This window comes from Peromyscus maniculatus, chromosome 21, assembly GCF_049852395.1.
Source record: "Peromyscus maniculatus bairdii isolate BWxNUB_F1_BW_parent chromosome 21, HU_Pman_BW_mat_3.1, whole genome shotgun sequence".
NCBI lineage: Eukaryota > Metazoa > Chordata > Mammalia > Rodentia > Cricetidae > Peromyscus > Peromyscus maniculatus.
Genome location: NC_134872.1, coordinates 11,380,476 through 11,401,812, shown reverse-complemented (window position 1 = coordinate 11,401,812; position 21,337 = coordinate 11,380,476). Strand labels below are relative to the sequence as shown.

Sequence of the window (21,337 nt, the reverse complement as noted above, 5' to 3'; positions counted from 1 at the left end):
CATTTTTCCTGCAAGTACAATGACTTCATTCTCCTTCATGGCTGACTAATACTTCACTGTGTGTTACATGCATTTTCCTGGTCATCCCTCCACGGTGGGCAGTTAGGCTGGTTCTGTAGCGTGGCTGTTGTGAATGGCGCCATGATAAACACAGGTGTTCTGGGGGTTTCCTTTACTGAATGCTGACTTTGTTGACTTTTTTTTTTTTTTTTGAGGAAGGGCCCCAGGAGTGGTATAGCCGGGCTGTCTGGTAGTTCTATTTTTGGAGAACTTCCTTGCAGATTTCTGTAGTGGCTGCCTCTTTTACACGTCCCAAAGCAGTGTGCAGGGCTCTCTTTCTCTCCACCTCTAATCAGTACTGTTGTTCTTACTTTTCTGAACAGCAGCCATTTTGATGGGTGAGGTCAACTTGCTGAGTGGTTTTAATTTGCATTTCCCTGGTGGCTAAGGATGAAAGCTTTTTGGTGTATTTATTAGCTATTGGTATTTCTTCTTTTAAGCATGGTCTGTCTGTTCAATTCATTTGCCCATCTATTGATTGTATTATTTGATCACTTGGCATTTACTTTTTCCCCTTTAGTTCCTTACTAACTTATATTTGGTTCAGCTCTTAGGAACCTGTTTCTGTGATGGGTGCCAGGTCAAGAAATGCTGAGCTTATCGAATGGAAGGCCTGAGGCAAGCTGTCAACCCATGTGGTAGACAGGTGCATGACAGATGGGCAGTGCAAAGTCCAGAGTGCGGCACCCGGGAGTCACACATAAAACATGCCAGAGTGAAGGGCTGAGGGTCCCCTGAGGAGAGGGTTGTGAGATGGAGTTTCAGCACCCTGGGGGAGTTCTCAGATGAGCCAACTGTCCTGCAAACCTCCCCAGAAGTCCTTTCTGCTGTATGGCTACAGAGTCTGTTTTCTCTTCCTCAAACACCTAAAGATGTCCTTGACTGCCTGTCTTTCTGCTGCCTTCCAGGGCACGACTGAAGTCACCAGACTGTAAGTATTCAGCAGCAGTTCCTCGGGGTTGGGGAGACAAGATCCTGCAGTGGACAACTCACAGAAGAAGCCTGAAGCATGCTTGTTTGGACTCAGCAGAATCCGGCTTCTCCTGGTCAGAGACGTGGGGCTCGAACACAGCTTCTTTTGTGAGGACAGATCAGGATTGCTTGCATTTTCCAGTGGTGGTGGGGGGGACTGCCACCCTTACGTTTAGTCATGACTGCTCCGGGGCTGGCATGGGGTCAAGGGACACAACTCTATCATGAAGTTGGCCCCTCTTAAAAACCCAAATACTATCAAACGTCACATTCCTGCAGCTAAAAATAAGCCCAAAACCCGACATTTCCTAAGACACGAAGGTCGTGGCCAAGAACTCTGTGGCTGCAAGTCTCTCTATGAAGGGGCTGTCAGATAGCTACGCAGGACGCAGGACGGGCTGCAAGGCTGCTGCAGACGGCCCTGTCCCTGTCCTAACATCTCCATGGGGCAGTGGTGTTCCCCACACACAGGCAGCACCGGTTTGGGCGTGTACCAAGACATCCAGTAATCCCCTATGCCTTGTGAGGTCGGGCCTCTCTGGGTGAGGGGACCCCCAAACCTCCCATGGCCTGAGAACAGAACAGGGGCTTCCGTTCCTCTGGCAAAGCTGAACACTGAGAAACCTCACTGCTGATTCTCTGTGGCTCAGCCCACAGTGATGTGCCCTGCAGGGCCCAAGTAAGGGCAAGGTGTGGGGAACAGAATGGGATGCTTGGGCATGCCCTCTTGGATTGGGGGTCAGTGACAGGGGCCTACTCCTCCACCCTGGGATGGGGTGTTTCTCCTTGAACACAGCTGGCTAGGGCCTGGGGCTGGGAGGAATGAGCTTCCTGTCTCAGCACTCAGGCTCCAAGACACTAGGACTATTGCCTTGCCTTGCCAATGTCTGTCAGCTGGGGGCCTCCCAACCCTCCTCCAGCTACCTCCTCTATGTAGCCACAGAGGGACAACTGGGGAACATAGAGGAAGGATGCTCTATGAGGTCACCCTAAAGCTGAGGGACTGAGCCCAGACAAGCACTTCGGTAGCCTTGCCCATTCCCACCCATCTCCCATCAGGAGGAGCAGGACCCTCACAAGGGGAACAAACACAGAGTAAGTGCCACCAGTCCCCATCTCACTAATGGGGAACACCCAGGGAGGGACTGGCCTTGTCTACACAGGGCAACACGGTCTCCACTCACTGTCCCCAGGACAGACAGACGGGGCCCATGTGGCGAAGGACTGGTTTGCAGGTAGAGGGACAGTGAGCAGGTGCTCAGAGAGGCAGCATCCTGCTGACCACGTGGGACACACAGTTGGCCACTGCGCCTGGGCTGCTGTCCCTCTGTGGCCCAAGCGGCCCCATTTCCAAGCCCTCCGTCTGTCCCCCTTGGGCAGGCATCTTCTCAGCACAGCAGGGAAAGGACGGCGCTGTCTGATGCTCCCGCAGAGCTCCCGCCACAGAGGAGAGTGCGTCCTTGGAGCTGCTGTCTGCTATAAATACACATCTGAGTCAGAAAAATCAAATGCCTCCAGCCAGGCAGCCAGTCTGCCCAGCAGCTCCATAGCGTGGGGTCCAAGCCCTCCCCAACCAGCCCAGAGCGGCCTACTTTTCAAGCCACGAACCCTTAACAAAGGCAGGTTGGATGGGCTGGAGGGAGACAAACGCACCCCGCTCCCGAAAGTTGATGTAACCTCATTGGAGGATTGCTAGGGTGGACGCCCCGCTCCTATTGGCTGAGGTGGGCTGGTTCCAGGGACCCTGCGGACCAGCAATAGTCTCTCTCCATTCCTTCAGGCTTAACAGAGGTCCTGACATCTGCCCTCTGACCTCTGAGGTGACCACTCAGTATGCTTTCAGGATTTTAGGAGGCAGGAGCACCACTTTTCTTAGACTTCTAGCAAAATTTCTTGAGGTCTGGGAAGCTTCCGTCAGAGGCCATGTACCAGGGCCGCGTGGGAGGCTGCTTCCTGCCCACTGCTGGCCCTGCTTGGGGGTCCCCGTGGGGTTGGCTGGTGCCTGCTGAGGCTGGCCCTCTGGTCTCTGGTGTCGGCAGCTGTCCTAGCCCAGGACTTCTTCATCTTTGCACAAGTCTCCCTCCTCCCCATGGGTCAGGGGGGCCAGCTTCAGGGATTACATCAGATGGGTATCACGATTGGGCTGTAGTGCCACAAGGCTCCTGACTCAGTGACTTTCATGCAGGTCACAGGTCGACTCTCAGAAGATAACCATGGAAGGACAAGGAAAAGAACATGGGAGCAGAAGGGATTCCTGTGATACGGGATATGCTTTGCAATTGTGAAGCGGTGCCCGAGTACAACCCTCCTAGGAACTATAGACCCTGACATTTGTGCCCTGACCGGGACATCACCCGTGGAGATGGCTCCGGGCTCAGTAAAGCTGTTTCCAATGGAGCCTTCAGGGTCTGACACTGTCCAGTTTGGAGGGAAGACAAGACCACAGAGCAGCCCTGCCAAGTTGGCAGTGCCAAGGGAGGCAGGTTGGTTGGGCCAGGGGACCACTGGCTAGACAGTGAGCCGAGCTTTGCCAGCCTGTTGCTGTCAAAACAGGGTCCTGTCCTGGTGAGCTGAAGCAGGCTACACAGGCTGTGTAAGGGCGGCAATCTGCTCCAGTCTGAAGGATGTGGGGTGCATCCTTGTGAAGCTGACGCAGGGCTGAGTCCCAGCTAGGGCTATTATGGTGAGGACATCACTAAAGACCCCTTTGTCCTTTGTCCTCAGCACCCCTTGTCACATTAGTTCCAGATCTTGAGCTGTCAAGAGCTTCATTAACCTCGCACAAAGCTCCCCGGAGGGGAGGAGCCCGGCCAGGCTCTCAGAAGAGAAGCCCGGCTGGAGATGTACTCTGGTGAGGATCAAATAGACCCACCCAGGCCTCCAAGGGTCCCAGAAGCATGTCCCCATCTTGCCACTGCCACACACACACACACACCTTCCTGAGCCCTCTCTGTAGGGCATGGCCTGATGTCCCCCCCAAGAAATGGGCCAAAACCCAGCCACTACATTCTGCACACTTGCTAAAACTCTGCCTGACAAAACATGGACCACAAAGCAAACCCTGCTCCGTGATCCCAGTCACATTGGGATAAATCAGTGACACGGTGGTCCTTGACCCAGTCAGGGCAGCATGAGTCCCTCAACACCACCCCAGCGCTCTGGAATTCAGGGAGAATCAGTAATGTCCTCTTCATTTTGTTCCAAAGACACTGGAGGGTGGCAGCGTGACCTGGCTCCTGGGGAGGAGAGAGGCCCTCAGAACACAGAGTGTACCAGCCCGGGATCGCCCCAGGTCTGAGTGACTCACTCACCATTTCTGGGCTAGTCTTGTAGCCATCCAGAAGCAGGATGGCACTCCAGTCTAACTGACCACTCTGGAAATAATGTTCCTTCCCTCTCTTTAGTCGTCTGGAATACAGAGGGGACACCTGGCAGGTGAGATGCCTCCTGGGACTATGAATTAGCATCCAATTATTGAGGTTGATTGTAAACTAGGATTAAGAGGAGCACAGAGCCTGTGTGCAGCCTGGGAATGCCTAGCTTAGAGAAATGAGCATTCCATCCATTTGAGCCATTTTATTTATTTATTTATTTATTTATTTATTTATTTATTTATTTATTTGTTGTTTTTCTTTTATTCCCTCTGAAACACTCCTGGGACTGACACAGAGTTGACTAGAAAGGTGCCGAGCACCTGGCCTTGGGCCTGGAGACAGGAAGCTTTCCACGAGCTAACCACACAATATGCCACCTCAGAGGGGCAGCCAAGCATGGTCAGGCTGCTGACATTTCCCCAAGTGCTAGGAATCGCTCTTCTTGGATTCTTTGATTTTCGTCTCATCTACCACACTTGGGTCTCTGTCATCTCTCTCGCGGCACGGCTCTCTTCATCCCAGCCTTTCCTATGGGACCTCCTGGGATGTCCTTAGTACCCCAACTGTCCGCGAGGACACCATGTTGCCGCAACTCTTGCAGTTGTCTGTTTTATCAGCGGCACTCCTAATGGGTGGCACTCTGCAGTCTCACTGTACGCCTCCCTAGTGACCAGTGATGCTGGGCCACTTCCGGTGCTCATTGTGCGTCTGTACTATTTTTTTTTTTTTTATTTTTCCATCACAGGCAATTTATTTTGTTCTATTCATTCACAGTTAATACAGAAAATACTTGGAAACATTTCCATATAATGTTTGACACAGAAATCATCAAATAGAAGTATACAATGTTGACAGGAGGCAGTACATTTATAATTTATAACCCCAAATGTATTTATAAATTAGAAATGGAAAGATCTACAAATGAAATTATGAAGGTTCACCAAAGTCATTTAATCTGTCAGTTTCTCATTCATTTTTATGTCTTAATAATATTCTATTGTATGAATAAGCCACATTTTATTTCTCTCCAGTATTTGATAGCTATTTGAGTTGTTTTAACTTTTTTACTATTAGCAACACACTGCTGTAAACCTTCATGTACATGTTTCATAGGTGCACATTTTCAGTAGTTTGAGGATATATTCCTAAGGGTAGAATTGTTGAGTAACAGAGTAACAATGTTTTGCATTTTGACCAACCACCAAACTGTTTTGCCAAAGTGGCACACCATTTTACAATCTCACCAAATCCTTGTTTTTAAGGCTCTGATTTTTGTACAAAAGCATTCAATCATTCTGTGAGACCAAACCAGGAAAAGTAAGCTATAGTTCAGAGCTGTTCTATTCCATTTACTATGCAAAGCCATTCTTGGCGTTTGCAACTCTCAGCCCTTTTGAGTATTCTTGCTGTGTTCACCTTTTCCTCCACCACTTTTTTTTTCTTCTTTTTTTCTGGTTTATTTCTATCTATTAGAAATGAAAAAAAAATCCTCCATCAACGCTGCTGATAGCAGCAGAACCTTGAGAAATATACCTTTGGTTTGCCTCAGAAAAGGAACACATATTGCACTGTAAAGTTTATAAAATTGGCGCAAAACATTGTGGTAATGTTACAATACCAGTTTTAAGAGTTCAGTGACTAATGGGGAGCCGATGGGATACATGCAGAACTGTGAAAGCGATCTCACTTATCCAGCTGTACACGTAGACTGTAAATCTACATTCAGATCAATTCTGAACTAAAACTATCATCTCAGTTTATCTGTTGAGGTCAACCAGGAAACCCTAGAATATACCTTGATTTTTGCAAAAAACAAAATAGGGGGAGGGGTTTCTTTAGCATTTCAGTCCACGAGTAACAGTATCCAAACAGGCAAAGTGTTCTCTCACTGTCAACATAGAATGAACTGCTGCTGGAGGTCAACTTGGGCTTTAATTTGCATTAGCACTTACATGCATAGTAGTCCAAGTTGTTGATCTCATGACTTTAAAAAGTAACTCTAAAAAAGTAAAATGGCCCTTCTTGGAAGACTAAAGAAAGACATCCAGCCACAGTTGTAAAAAGTCTCATCAAAACAATATACCCTTTTATGAATTACGCCTCAATTAAAAAAAAAAAAAAAAAAAGTAGCCCCAAATAAGAAGCAGCTCTGAAAAAGAAAATATAACTTAAGATATTTGAAAAAAACAAGGTGAATACAGGTTCAAAAATAATTAAGATACATTTTCTTAAGGCTACCTAGAATTAGGCTTTAAAGAATTCTACCATTTCAAGTTTACCACTAGCTACTAGATACCCATTTACAAACAAGATGTTCACTTTTTTTGTTCCTTTATCGAAAGAAAAATCTACCTTCAGACTATGAGGGTGGTGATGGGGAGGGACTAGAAAACAAAATTCAAACAATCCCATGCAAATATCACATTTTTCAAATGGAAGAACTCCAAACTGCACTAGAAGTTCCAATCACTAAGACACTTTCCATTGAAATGATTTAAGTACAACTACATGGCACCAAGGTTTAGGCCTAACATAGGCCTGACAACCAAGTCCTTGTTCTCTGGAAGAAAAGCCTCAAAAGTCCCACTCAATTCCACATAACAATACTTCAAAGATCAATTAGGTTTTCCTTTCCTTAATATTTTTGTTTTCGACTTTTAATCTTAAAGACTAGATTAAAACTTAGCTCATTTCCCAGAAGGCATTGCTTCCCTTTGTTCCATGAAAGAGTCCACCAAGAACTCTTCCTCAAAACCATCTAGCCCCCCAGCCTCCAGCCTGTACTTGTGATGCATCTTTCTCAACATCAGCTTGATCTGCACTGACAATGATTGTCGAAGCCTAGAATTCAACATTTACAAATTGTCATTCACACACACAAAACACACTATTATCACACAACTTGTGTCTTGAGAGAATCTTCTGCTTTTTAAATCTTTGGCCTCCCAGTCAATCCCAAGTTCAACCAACTTTAACTAAAACTTCACTCAGAATTTCACCAAGCTTTTCACCTACACATTAATGCTTGTCGTATCTTTCATCAACTGTCAAAATCTGAAGCCTGCTCAGAGATTGCCAGGTATAGGTGAGTTGAGACTATTGATATTGATGGATATTAATGACCAGTGATTGTTAATTCCTGTTATTTTTTTGTGGTTGTGTTGTGTTGTCCTTCTGTGGTGTATGTTGGTGTGGGATTATCTATTGCTTGATTTTTCATGGATGTGTTTAGCTTCTTTGGGTTGAATTTTCCCTTCTAGTGCTTTCTGTAGGGCTGGGTTTGTAGACAGGTATTGATTAAATCTGGTTTTATCCTGGAATATTTTGTTTACTCCGCCTATGGTGATTAAGAGTTTTGCTGGGTATAATAGTCTGGGTTGGCATCCGTGGTCTCTTAGTGTCTGCATGAGATTTGTCCATGATCTTCTAGCTTTCATAGTCTCTATTGAGTAGTCTGGTGTTATTCTGATGGGTTTACCTTTATATGTTACTTGGTCTTTTTCCTTTGCGGCTCTTAATATTTTTTCTTTGTTCTGTGTGTTTAGTGTTTTGATTATTATGTGGCGAGGGGACTTTTTTTTTGGATCCAGCCTATTCGGTGTTCTATAAGCTTCTTGTATCTTCATAGGTATTTCTTTCTTTAGGTTAGGAAAGTTTTCTTCTATGATTTTGTTGAATATATTTTCTGTGCCTTTGAGTTGGTATTCTTCTCCTTCTTCTATCCCTATTATTCTTAGGTTTGGTCTTTTCATGGTGTCCCAAATTTCCTGGACGTTTTGTGTTACGACTTTTTTGTCTTTAGTATTTTCTTTGACTGACGTATCTATTTTCTCTATCGTGTCTTCAGTGTCAGAGATTCTCTGTTCCATCTCTTGCAATCAGTTGGTTATGCTTGTTTCTGTAGTTCCTGTTCGTTTAGTCAGGATTTCTATTTCCAGCATTCCCTCAGCATGTGTTTTCTTTATTGTCTCAAATTCATTTTTCAGATCTTGGAATGTTTCTTTCATCTGTTTAATTGCTTTTTCTTGGCTTGATTTGATTTCTTCCCATTTTTTGTTCGTTTTTTCTTCCATTTCTTTAAGGGAGTTTTTTATTTCCTCTTTAATGGAGTTTTTCATTTCCTCTTTAAGGGAAGTTTTTATTTCCTCTTTAAGAGAGTTTTTCATTTCCTCTTTAAGGAAAGTTTTTATTTCCTCTTTAAGGCAGTTTTTCATTTCCTCTTTAAGGAAAGTTTTTATTTCCTCGTTGAGGGAATGTTTTATTTCTTCTTTAAGGGCCTCTATCATCTTCTTAAAGTCATTTTTAGGGTTGATTTCTTCTGTTTCTCCTGTCATGGTATGTTTAGGTCTTGCAGGTGTAGAATCACTAGGTTCTGATGTTGCCATATAGGTCTTTATGTTGTTGCCTGTATTTTTGCACTGGCGTCTACTCATCTTTTCCTCTGTGCGGTGCAGGTGGTGTCTGTGTCTGAGAGTGCCTCTCTTGTTCTAATTTTTAGTCTTGGTTTAGTAGGGGTTCTTGGTTAAATTGGTGCTATTGGGCTGTTTCTTCAGGGACAGCTGATTTCAGTCGGTGAAGTATATACTTATGATTCTGGTGATCTGGTTTAGTGGCTGGGTAGCGCCTTCTTCTGTGTTCCCAGGTCACGTTTTGTTCATTTGTCAACTCCTCAGCTGATCTTGTTTCTTCAGACTTCAAACTGTAGGCATCTGAATCCTCTCCCAGATGGGTTTCAGCTGAGCAGGGTAGTCTCACCAACACCTCCAAGTTGTTGGGTTTCACAGGATCAGCAGTTGGGCCCTGGGTTGTCCCCAGACGGAGTGTCCAGACTCGCCCTGGTTCTGACCCACGGAGATAGCCTCTTCCCCAGGTGTTGGGGCTAGGGGCGTCCCCATTCCAAGCTGTGTCCGCCCCTCTCCTTCCCCGGGCCTGTCCACCCCTGTGGCCCACCGCCACAGGCCCACCTGCGTCCACTTGTCTCTGTTGCTGGGCCTGTATGTCCCTGTCAGCTGCCGTTGGGTGTGTCTGCCTCTGCGGGCCCCCAACGGGCCTGTATGTCTCTGCCGGCTGCCACTGTGGGCCTACCTACCTCTGCTTGTCACTGCTGCCGGGCCCATCCACCTCTGCGGACCGCCACGGGGCCTGTATGTCTCCGCCGGTCGCCGCTGGGCCTGTATGTCCCTGTCAGCCGCTGCCACCGGGCCCGTCCACCTCCGCGGGTCGCCGACCTGCGTCCGCCTGTCTCTGCCACGTGGCCTGTCTATTTCTGTGGGCTGCTGCTGGGCCTGAATGTCTCTGTCAACCGCCGGCGCCGGGCTGTCCACCTCCGTCTACTTATCTCTGCCACAGGGCCTGTCCACCTCTGTGGGCCGCCGCTGGGCCTGAATGTCTCCGCCAGCTGCCACCAGGTCTAAATGTCCCTGTCTGCACCTCCGCGGGCCGCTGCCACAGGCCTACCTGCGTCTGCTTGTCTCCGCCATCTTCGCACACATACAATTTATGTGTCTAAAGAAAATAATTTTCTGGAATCCTCCACAGGTCTTGGGTCACTTCTCTGGCTCCACCCTCACAGCACACACAGCTCATCTTCTCGCGTCTGTACTATTATTGTTTTGGTGTCCTGTGGGGTCCCCTATGGGACAGGGAAAGGGCGGTGCCACTCACCTGGGTGTCATTGGCAAGAACCCTAAGAGGGTTCGGACAGCTTGCTTACATGCACCTCCTCTACCCAGTCTGTGAAAGGGAGGATGGAGGCTCTGATGGGCCAGGTGACACCTGCACCCTCCCTGGGATATACGATGGGGGACGGTCCCCAAATAGACATTCAGCAGATAGAAGGCATTAAGACTACCACAGTATTCACCGTTGCTTTCATAACATCTCAGAATATGGGAGTCACCGACTTTACAGAGCTGTGTTAAACAGATACCACCTGTATGCATGTGAGGAGGCACTCAGGGCCCCTGAAGGACATACGTGGCCTGTCAAGAGAGGACACACAGGGCACAAAATAACACAGCAGGGCCATAGTGAAGAGCTGGAGGAGTAGGATAAACCCTAGCACCGTGGTTGCTACTGTTAGGAAATTTTTTTTAAAGATTTATTTACTTATTATGTATACAGTGTTCTGTCTGTCTGTACACCTGCAGGCCAGAAGAGGGAGCCGGATCTCATTACAAATGGTTGTGAGCCACCATGTGGTCACTGGGAATTGAACTCAGGACCTCTGGAAGAATAGCCAGTGCTCTTAACCGCTGGGCCATCTCTCCAGCCTCTGTTATGAATTGTAATGTAAATATCTGATATGCAGGGTGTCTGATATGTGACCCCCGTGAAAGGGTCACTAGACTCTCCCAAGGGGGTCATGGCCCACAGGTTGAGAACCACCACAAGCAGTAAGATACCTAGGAAGTTGGGAAGATGGTGAATTCCGCTGTCTTTAGCGAATGGATATTTACTCACATTTCCGGAGAGAACACACTCAGTCCGCCATGAAGGAGAGCAGCACATTGCTGATGACCAGGTTGGAGGTGCCCCAGCCTCCTTGACGGCACAGGCACTGTAGGGATGAGGTTCCTTCCCAAAGAGGCAGCCTGCCCTCAGCACCAATCTGGGATCCACTCACTGCCCAGATGCCCTCCACACACGGGCGCTGGACTTGTGCCTATGGGGCTTTGCGGACAGCTCAGAGCGGCTCCTCGGCACTGGGGGGCCTGCCTCACCTCAACACTATGACCCTCACAACTCCCCCCTTGTCAACTTGACGCCTGTGGCGGTTTGGAAGAAAATGGTCCCCAAAGGGAGTGGAGTGACACTATTAGGAGGCGTGTCCTTGTCGGAGTAGGTGTGGTCTCGTTGGAGGAAGTGTGTCACTGTGGAGGTGGGCTTTGAGGTCTCATATATGCTCAAGATATCACCCGGTGTCTCAGTTAACTTCCTGCTGCCTTTAGATGTAGAATTCTCTAGCACTATGTCTGTCTGCACGCCACCACACTCCCAGCCACCATGCTCCCTGCCATGACAATAACGGCTAAACCTCTGAAACTGTAAGCCACCACCCCAGTTAAATGTTTTCTTTATAAGAGTTGCCATGGTCGTGGTGACTCTTCACAGCAATAGAAACCCTAAGACAACACCCAAACACATCACTTTTAAGCTATAACTAACCTACTACTCCTTATAAGCTCATAAATTATAATGTATTCAGTACAACTTCAAAGGTCCCTAGAGTCTTTAGCAATTTCAATACTTTAAAAATCCAATTCTCCTGTGAGGTCCTATAAAAATAAAATCAAGTTACCTCCTTTCAACATATAGCACAGAGTAAACAATACTATTCCCAAAGGGAAGAATGAGGTTATAGTAGGAACAATTAAACCCTTTAATTTCATCACTGGAGAGGAGAGACGGGTAGACCTCTGAGTTCAAGGCTAGCCTGCTCTACACAGCAAGTTCAAGACCAACCAGGACTACATAGTAAGACCCTAGAGAAAGAGAGAGAGAGAGAGAGAGAGAGAGAGAGAGAGAGAGAGAGAGAGAGAGAGAGAGAGAGAGAGAACAGGTAGGCCAAAACAAGACCAAACTACAGCAGAGCAAACATTAAATTCTGCAGCTCCATGTCTGGCATCTGGGTATTGCTGGGTATTGTAATATAGTCAACTGGACTCCTGGGCTATAAAAGGTTTAGGTAGCCCCGGCCCTCATCCCTCCAGCTCTGCTGTACTGAGCACACACTGGTTCTTCTGGACCAGCTCTATCCTATTCCTGTAGCTCTCCTCAGTGCATGTCCCATGATCCTAGCATTTCCAATATCCTAGGACCCCACTGCCACCTAGGCTTTACCTTTACAGCTTCATTCAATAGCCTCTCTGGGCCTTTTGGCATGGACTCCAACCCTGTCACACACTGGCCTCAGTTGCTTCCCATGACCACCTCAATATCCATCTTCCATGCCTGCGAAACCATTACCACATAGATGATGCTGCAAGCTCTGCCACCATCTCAAGATGGAGGTTGACCTGCTCCAACTGCTCCCCCCCCCCCCCCCCGCCCCAAGCTCCATCAACTCGTGTGTGCTGACCCTAGGGAAACATTTTCCTCGGCAGTTTCTTCTGAAGGACAGATAACCTTTCAGCTAAGGTTTTTTTCCCTTTAAATAAATTTGGAGCTAAACAGGATGGAGCCTGTGGTGGGCGAGGTTTCCTACGGTGCCAGCACAGCACAGGAGACGTCCCTGTAATGGTGCTGATCTCTAACAATCACAGCTGCTTTCTCAGCACCAGCCTGAGTGGTCTGCCATCCTGAAATTCCCTCTGCTAGACAAATCAATCCATTATTTTTAAATTCAACTTCACTCCGGTTCTCCAGACACAGGCAGAATGAAGCTACAATTTCGGCCCGCCTGTCTCAGAAACAACTCCTTGTTCAGTTCCTGACAGAGTCCTTGACCAACCCTGACACCTCCTGAGCCAGGCTTCCACCATCTCTGCTCCTTTTAACTCTACCGTCTTCCAAGCTCCCATCAGAATGGCCCGCTCCGCTCTGCCCACAGCATTCAGCAGCTTTTCTTACCCAAGTTCCAAACTCTTCCACATTCTAGTCACAAAACAGTCCTATGCCATAAAAGCCACACAGTCCAGTTTATCACAATGGTCCCACATCTCAGTACCAACTTCTGCCTCAGTTGATTTCTTTCCCTGTTGCTGTGATAAAATACCCTGACAAAGTCAGCTTAAGGGGAAAGGGTGTAACTCATAATTCCAGGTTACAGTCGTCAACTGGTCATATTACGGCCTATCTCACTTTCTATTGCTGTGAAGAGACACCATGACCACAGCAACTCTTATAAAGGAAAACTTTTAATTGGGGTGGCTTGCTTACAGTTTTCAGAGGTTCAGTCCATTATCATCATGCTGGGACATGGCAGTGTGCAGGCAGACATGTGCTAGAACTGAAAGTGCTACTACATCTTGATCAGAAGGCAACAGGAAGTGGACTGAGCCACTAGGCAGCATCTTGAGCATAGGAACCCTCAAAGCCCGCCCCCACAATGACACACTTCCTCCAACAAGGCCATACCTACTCCAGCAAAGCCACACCTCCTAATAGTGCTACTCCCTATGAGCTTATGAGGGCCAATTACATTCAAACTACCACACATCTATAACTAGTAACAGACAGTAATGAAAAATGCATGCTATTACTCAGCTCCCATTCTCTATCCAGTCCAGGATCTCCTACCAGGGAATGGCCCCACACACAGTGAAGATGGGTCTTCACAATCAATTAGCATAATAATGACAGTGCCCCACAGAGATGCCCAGAGGCTTAGCTCCCAAATTATTCTAGATTCACACTCAGGTCCCCCTCGGTTGCCAAGTGGGGCCCTATGTCCCCTCTGATAGCTCCTCTCTGATAGCTAGGCCGGGGATATGACTCAGTGGCAGTTCTTGCCTAGCGGGTGTGGGACTTTGGACTCACTCTCCACTGAGAGGGTGAGTGAGAGCAGGAGGAGGGAAGAAGAGAAGAGAAGAGGAAGTGAAGAGGAGGGGATCGGCGGGGGAAAGAGAGAAGGTAGCCCCGCAGTGAAATGTGACATCTGTCACACTCACCTGGGGTCCACCACCTAAGGGGTACAGTCATCCCCAAACCTGCCTGGCATGCTGTAGCTGGAAGCTGCCAGGTCACCTGCTGGCATCTAGTGATTCATGGGAAAATCAAAGCTCCAAAGCCATATGGATCTCCTGAGATGTTTCCTGATGAATAATTCACTCCTGGACAGGCTCAGCACTCGCATTTAAGTCTGACTTCCTCCAGCCTCATGCCCAGCAAGCAAATGGAAAGGGCTATCTAATCTGACAGAGAACATGTGCCGGCACCAGGGCTGCCAGCCCCCTGCACTAGGTCACTCAGCTTCTTCCTGGACAGGGCACCCGGGGAAGGGGCTACCCCTACAAGGCGCCAGGCCTGAGCCTTGCTGGGGCTTAGGCGGGGTTCCTGTATAGCTGGTATAGTGAGTGCTGGAATGGGGACTGGGAATGGCAGAGGAAAAGGGAGTTTGGACCCGAGTACCCCTAGTGCTGTGTGAGAGACAGAGCCGTGCTGGGGACACCCACCTAGACTAGCTTCATACAGTACGCAGTCACAGGGCAATAACCACAAACCAGACAGCATTCCAGGAAGGTCCAGAAACAGACCTGCCCCACCCTGACACCATACCAACTTGTTTCCATAGGTGCCTTGTGGGAGGAGCTCCAATACCACGTGACTTCCCCTGGCTCTTCCTCTCAATCATCACTGTGGGATCCCTTCCCAGCTTGACAGGGTCTCCAAGTCCAGGTCAGCGCTACTTGGTGAGGGCAGACTGGGCTGTGTGACCCATGAAACAGGCCTGCGGTGCCTTCAGTGAGACTGAGGCACTCACGTGATCAGAATCTTGGAGGTCTACCGAGGCAGGTGTGGTGGGGCAAGAATCGTCCTGCCTTCCGCTTCTAACCCTCCACTGAATGAGGTCTCCTCTCTCTCCTTTCTCCATCCCCTCTCTTTGTCATTGGTACTATCTGACCCCACAATCCCTCCAGTGCCACCAACAGGATGTCACAGGTGCCACCAATAGTATCTCTGTAGCTGGCCACCACACCAGGACCGCTGCTGGCTCCCAAAAGTCCTGGCCTTGGGGAGTTGGGATGGAGTGGGCTGCAGGCCTGGCTGAACCAGGGATGCTTTGATTGCAAAGAGCTGCTTGATTCAGAGACCTGCTGGTCCTTTCTGGTTGTCGTTTGGATTTGAAATGTGCCCCAGGGGTGGGGGTGGGGCTCAAGTTCATCCCTGCACTCAGAAAGCTGAGGCAGGGGCCTGGGAGAGGGCATGGTGACGTGGTGGCAGAAGCACCTGAGCCTGAAAGCCAGAGGCTCCACCCACCTCCGAATCCCACAGAAATCTGAACGCGATAGTTCATATCTGCCATCCCAGGACTCCCATAGCAAGGCGGGAGGCTGAGATGGCAGAATCACCCAAAAGCTTGTGGGCTAGCCTGGAGAACATAGCAGAAACAAGAGGGTGGGGGGTGAGAATTTACTCCTTAAAGTTCTTTTCTGACCTCCACACATGCACAATGGTACATCCATGCCCCGACACACACACACAAATAAATAAGTAAATAGATATTTTTAAAACAGAAAGCTAAGGCCGGATCGGTCCAAGTTCAAGGCTAGCCTGGGCTACATAGTGAAGCTACCTCAAAAAAGCAAAAGCATCCCTCAGAAGGCCCTTTTGTGAAGACTTGGTTGACAGTGTGTAATCACTATTGGGAGGTGGTAGGAGTGGGCTCCTGGGAGGAAGCGAAGTCACTGGGAACATGTCACAGAGGATTTTGGTACCCTTGCCCTTCCAGCCTCTCTCTTTGCTTCCCATCTGCCATGAGTTAAGCGAGACTTTCCACTCCCACGCTGCTTTCATTGTGATGTACTGAGCCATGGGCCCAAAGCAACAGGGCCGAGCGACCAGGAAACCGTGAGCCCAAGTAAACATTTTCTCTTAGTAAGCTGATTGTCTCGGGCATTTTGTCACAAGACTGATGTGTGTAATATCTACGGGAGACAAATCCAGAGACAGAAAGTGGATTGCTTAGTGTTTGTGGTGCTCAGTCTCAATTGTGTGGGTGTGCTGAGGGGGCATTTCCACACAGTGGCACTGTCCCCTACTGGCTGGGGGCATGGATAGGGCAAAAGGCAGATGGGAGAAAAGTGTGGTAGGCAGGCACCCTCACCTCTGCCTGCTGGCTTCCATGGTGTCAGCCTCTACGTTCTGCCTCACCCTCCCCACCACCATGCACTGCACCCTCGGCAGCGGCAGGCAAAGCAAGTCCTCTCCCTCAGGCTGCCCGTGCCAGGTGTTGTCATGGCACCAGAGAGGCTGACTGGTGCAGCGGTCGCTCGGGGTGAGAGGAGGAAGAAGGGGGATGTGACAGGGGCGCCACTGAGTCCTGGAACTTCCATTTCCGACGATGAGAACTGTGGAACTAGCGTGTGTCAGCTGTCCACAGCGCTGCTCTGTCTGTAACAGCCGGAGTCCACGGATATGAACGGTTCCTTACTCTTCAAATTCTGTAGCAGACAAGATTAAAACAATGGAAACTTTGATTAACGGGGACACACCCATGCCGGCCACACCTCTGTGTTCCATGGCCCAGGGGAGGGCACTGGTGCCAGTGTTGGGAGCCGTTGACCCACACACCCCAGGAGGAAGGGACTCCGAACACTGTGCTATCCACCACGGCTCTTGGAGAGGCCTGGCCCGGCACATCGCAGGGATACCCTTGAGCCAAGTGCCCCGGCATCTTGCCAGGACAACACAGACTCTGGCCGGCTCCCAACAGCTCCTGAGCCCTCCAAGGCCCCATCTACCCCAGCTGCCATCGATTCTGGACAGTGTTTATGGTGTAGTGAGATGGATTCACCCTCTGGGGCGGCCTGCAGGGATTTAATGAGCAGACATCGGACTCAAGAAGGATGTAGGGAGGGCTGGGGACTAGATAAGTACCCAGCCCTTCCCCTGGGTGATGGGGCTGATTCAACAGCTATAAAGGGGACCTCCAGCCTCAGCCAGCTGTACCCCCTCAGCACACACGCTGGCTGTCCTACCAAGCTTGGGGCCAGGGACTAAAGTTTTTGTATAGCTCAGTAGCTGGCCTGACCCTTAGCTCGGTATCTGCTGTGCTTGACTGCTTGAAGTCTGGACATATGGTGGTGTAGACAGCCTATAGGCCACCCACTGTCTCTGGACCTCCACTCTCAGGAGATGGAGGGCCAATACACTACCTATGGGTGTCTATTCAGACCCTTGAAGGGGCCTGGGACAGCACTGTTGGAATCCAGGAGACACAGAATCCTAATCCTGGGCTAGTCCAGAACCTGCTTTTTTCCTGGCAAGTGGGCCGTCCATGGGGCTATTGAACGGGATGATTTCAGAGCCTGTCAGTTCCCATGCCCTGGCTCCTGCGGCCATGCCTAGTCTCATAGGCAGGCAGGGACCACACCGGGCTGCCCCATCCAGGTGGGGCTCAGCTAAGTCACCAGTATCCAGGCCTCTCCTCCACCTTGGTCTCCACCAGCTGGCAGGGCCTGGACTTCCACAGGAGCTTCTCCCCACAGTGAGACTGCTCCCTGGCCTGTCTACACTGTTACCTCTCTACATGAAACACCCAGGGCCACCACCCATCTAGGAAATGAAGTGGACATCCTGAGATTGGGCATGGTGATGGAGCCCCAGGTTTTCATACTGGCTCAGCTTCTTAGGATTCTCAGGCAGTAGAAGACAGAAGGAGCCACCTAAAGGGATGGACCCTCTACCCTGGCCACTCACAGACCAGTCCCACTGTGTCAAGGGGGGGGGGGTCTGGGACCCATGCTGGAGTCACTGAAAACTCTGGGTCAGAAAACCTGCGTGACACTGGGTTTCAGTTCATACAAAAGCCTCAGCTGAGATGCAGCAGAAACCAACAGTCAATTAGTGGCTGCCCTCTATCTGTGGGCTGATGTCTTTTCCAGTGTATTTCATCAATAGGATTGTATTTGTGTAGCCTGGGGAGTCTGGCTTCTTCCACTCAGAAAGGCTGCAGCCCCAGCACATGGGAAGCTGAGGGAGGAGGATTGTGAGAACAAGGCCAGCCTGGGCTACACACCAAGACAAAAGAAACGGAGGAAAAAGATCTGGCACGTAGGCAGGGAGCATCTCTCGCTCCTGGTGGATCGCTCCGCTGTGCAGGGTACAGCTCACTTTGGAGCCCAGGCAGTGAGATCATTCTGCTCTGCGCCAGTCCTCACATGTTCCCAGCCAACCTCTTGGCATTCCAGGTGGGAGATGGTGTCTCCTTTAGCGAACAGTCAGTCATTGGTGATGGGACCACAGGCCTCTGGGGCTAGTTCTGACTGATGCATTTGGGCCTGGCTGTTGACTGACGTGAGCTAACAGCTCTGGGTAGGTTTCTATACTGTCTTGAGAACTTGCTTTCAGTTGTTTGTTAGCAGTCTGGGCAAGTCAAAGACCAAGCTTTCCTATGTGTAAACATGAAGTCAATTCCCACCAGAAGTACTCTGAGGTAACCACAGGCTAACTAGGCAGAGTGATGTGGGCCTTTGACTTTAGAGGAAAGACTGTCGAGTGACATATGCCACACTCTTCTCCTGACACCCTGCAGCATGGGGACCGCCCCACCCACAGCCTCCCTTCTGCCAGGCCAGATTCTGCTTCCACAGGCACTGGTGCTCATCTGCCCACTCGCAGGGCCTGGCTGGGCCCGGCCCCTCCTCTGAAGATCCGGGGTAGGTATAGGTCCCTGAGAACCTGCATGGAGCATGGCGGGGAGGTACCCGACTGACTAACACTAGCTGACCTTAGCTGTGCAGCCCAGGCCACTGAGCTCCCAGGTGATTACGGCACAGACTGAGGTCGGTACGCTGCAGCCCTGAGATTTCTCTGGAATGGGTGGAGGAACTTCTGTGTCTGGCTCAGGCGAGACCTATATGCAGCCCTCCTCTGGGACGTGTGGTGACAGAATCTGAGCTTGCTCTACACGGGGTGAATGAAGGACACGTGGGCGGAGGCGGCCGCTAGGAAGGCACCCAGCTGGAACATTCTGCGGCCATCTAAGCCACCTCAACTTGATCTTTCTGGGGCCTTATGTAAGCACCCCTCACTGGTCTGAACGATCCCGCTTCATTGGGATCCTGAGCGTTGGACATGAGTGCTCCTGGCTGTGAATGCAGTTTCACAGGTTGATGCATCCTCCTGCCTGGCCATCCTGCTCTGCCCAGTAGTAAGTGATTCAGTGATTCTGAGCCTAGTGCCCCTTCCACCTTGCAGGAGCTAAGGCACAGGGCTTCCAAGGACAGCGTGTCAGCCTATGTTTAGCTCCAGGCAGGAGTTGGGAGGCTCTTGGGCCCTGCTGAATCTCCTGACAGCCCCCAACACACCATACCTGCTAGCAGGGATAGCCTCACCAGAGGAGCATCTCTCTCGCAGGGTTTTTGCTCACTGTCAACTCCCATTCGAGGGCGCTCAGAGCCCATTCTACCTGCCCTGTGGAATGCAAGCCCAGCAGCCGCTGGGAAGCTCAGCAGCCCAGCACATCTGGATATCTATAACCCCAGGGTCCCCGGGGCCAGCCCGGGCTCCTACACTGACTGTATTAAAAAGAAGCTATATATATCCAGGGATGCAAGAGGCATCAGGACCGCTCACAGCCTCCTCCAAGGTGTGTTAAAAATGGAATCGCAGCGGCACCTCACCCTCTGTGCACCAACAAAGCTGACAATGCAGACTAAAAATAACAGGTGTTTCTCCTAGAGGCGCTAGAGTCAGGCTTGCGCTAACACCCCTCACCCCTCCTGTACTGCAAGAGGCTAGGGCTTGCAGAGCCAACTGGCCCTGGCTCTCAGGTCTCACAGGCTACTAGAGACTGCGTGAAACCCTGTCTCGCGGCCAGAGGCTGCAGGCACAACACACCCACACCCCTGCTTCATGTCCAGTGCTGCTAGAAGGGGCTTAGTGCAGGCAGCAAGGGCCCCTTCTAGGGATTTTTTTCTGCCTCAATCCAGAGGCCCCATGGGAAACTTCTCCATGTGTACGTGGATATCCTTGTCCAGTGAAAGAGGCAAGCAGGTGAGGGAGGGGGTGATAGGAGGAGACGTCACCCCTAAGTGTCCTCTGAGCATGCTGACGCTGGGGGGGGGGGGCTCTTCATCTCCTCACCCTGTGGTCATACAAGGGTCTCCACATACTCACGGCTCCTTGAGGCTCCTGGAAGATGTGACTTGGCAAAAGACCAGGAGGCCCAGAGCAGGGGTTGTGGGTTCAGGCCAGCTGAGGTCTGGGCCAGCCCTGCTCCCACCTCCCACCATGACGGCTGTCCAGGCAGGATGCCCCGCAGGGACATGCAGCTGGGGGCACCATGTCTAGCCAACCTCACCCTCTATAGAACTCTCCCCCAGGATTCTTACTCAGCCTCAGAATGGGAACTTGAGTGTGGACCCTTCACTCAGCTTCTCTGTGGGGACGCCCTTCCCCAGAGCAGGACTGGAACCTGTCAACTCCTGTTCCCCATCTCTTACCTGCCAGGGGCTGCAAGCCTCCACAGACACAGACCAGGAACCACAAGCCGCTTGTTGGGTCAGCTGGTCATGGGCAAAGCAGAGGGAAAGAAATCAAACCCAGACTCGCTGTGCACAGTGGTTTCTCCAAGTCTCTGCAGCCAGCTGAAGTTCAGAAGCCAATCAACTTTTCTGCAGGAAATTCTAAGAACCCTTCTGTGCTTCTGAGTTATTACTCTTCTCGAGGCTCTACCAGCATGCTCCCAGTGGGGTGAGCCAGGGAGGAGGCCACAGAACCTTCTCTAGGGTGGGGTCCCTTACTCCCCACATAAGAGCCTGGCTTGGAGGAGTTTTCCCTTTGGCCAGCTGTTTCTAGGGCGGGGCCCATGGTCCCAATGCATTGCCCAGGCCTCTACTGGAGCCTGCTGGTCTCATGGTATCCCTCGAGGCCTTGCTAAGTGCTCAGGCTGAAGCAGTAATTAAGGGTTAGTCATTCCTGGGGTCACAAGACACCCCTGTTTTCCCTTTCCTCTGAGCCTTGGAAAACAGTCTGGCTTCTAGCCCCTGCCATGAAAGCCTAGCAAAGTCTGAGGCCCTTGTATGCACACAGCAGTGTGCAGGATGCTGTTTCCTGGGGCCTCTACATGCAAAGCTACCCCCTACATGCTGGTTGCCCAGCCAGTCCCTTCACTCAGCCTGGTCCAGAGCATGGTCCCAGCATCATCTTGTTCTCCCCCTTTGTGAGATGGGCTGCTCACACTGGGTGTTTCCAGAAAACGGATTGTGATCTGGCTTCTTAGAACTGTGTCTGCCCACGCAGGCTCTGCTGGACCAGCCTGAGTC

The 21,337-nt window shown here is 50.3% G+C and overlaps 1 long non-coding RNA gene across 2 annotated transcripts; it reads left to right on the top strand.

Annotated features, from left to right (window-relative positions):
• Positions 1 to 665: 665 nt before the first annotated feature.
• LOC121824681 (uncharacterized) lies at positions 666 to 16,154 on the top strand. 2 transcript variants are annotated; one of them, XR_013046904.1, is made up of 3 exons: positions 731 to 991; positions 3,218 to 3,515; positions 14,641 to 16,154. It is a non-coding gene; the product is annotated as an uncharacterized LOC121824681 (long non-coding RNA). The 2 variants fall into 2 exon arrangements; XR_006066606.2 differs by lacking the exon at positions 14,641 to 16,154 and having other exon boundaries at positions 666 to 991; positions 3,218 to 3,429.
• Positions 16,155 to 21,337: the final 5,183 nt, after the last annotated feature.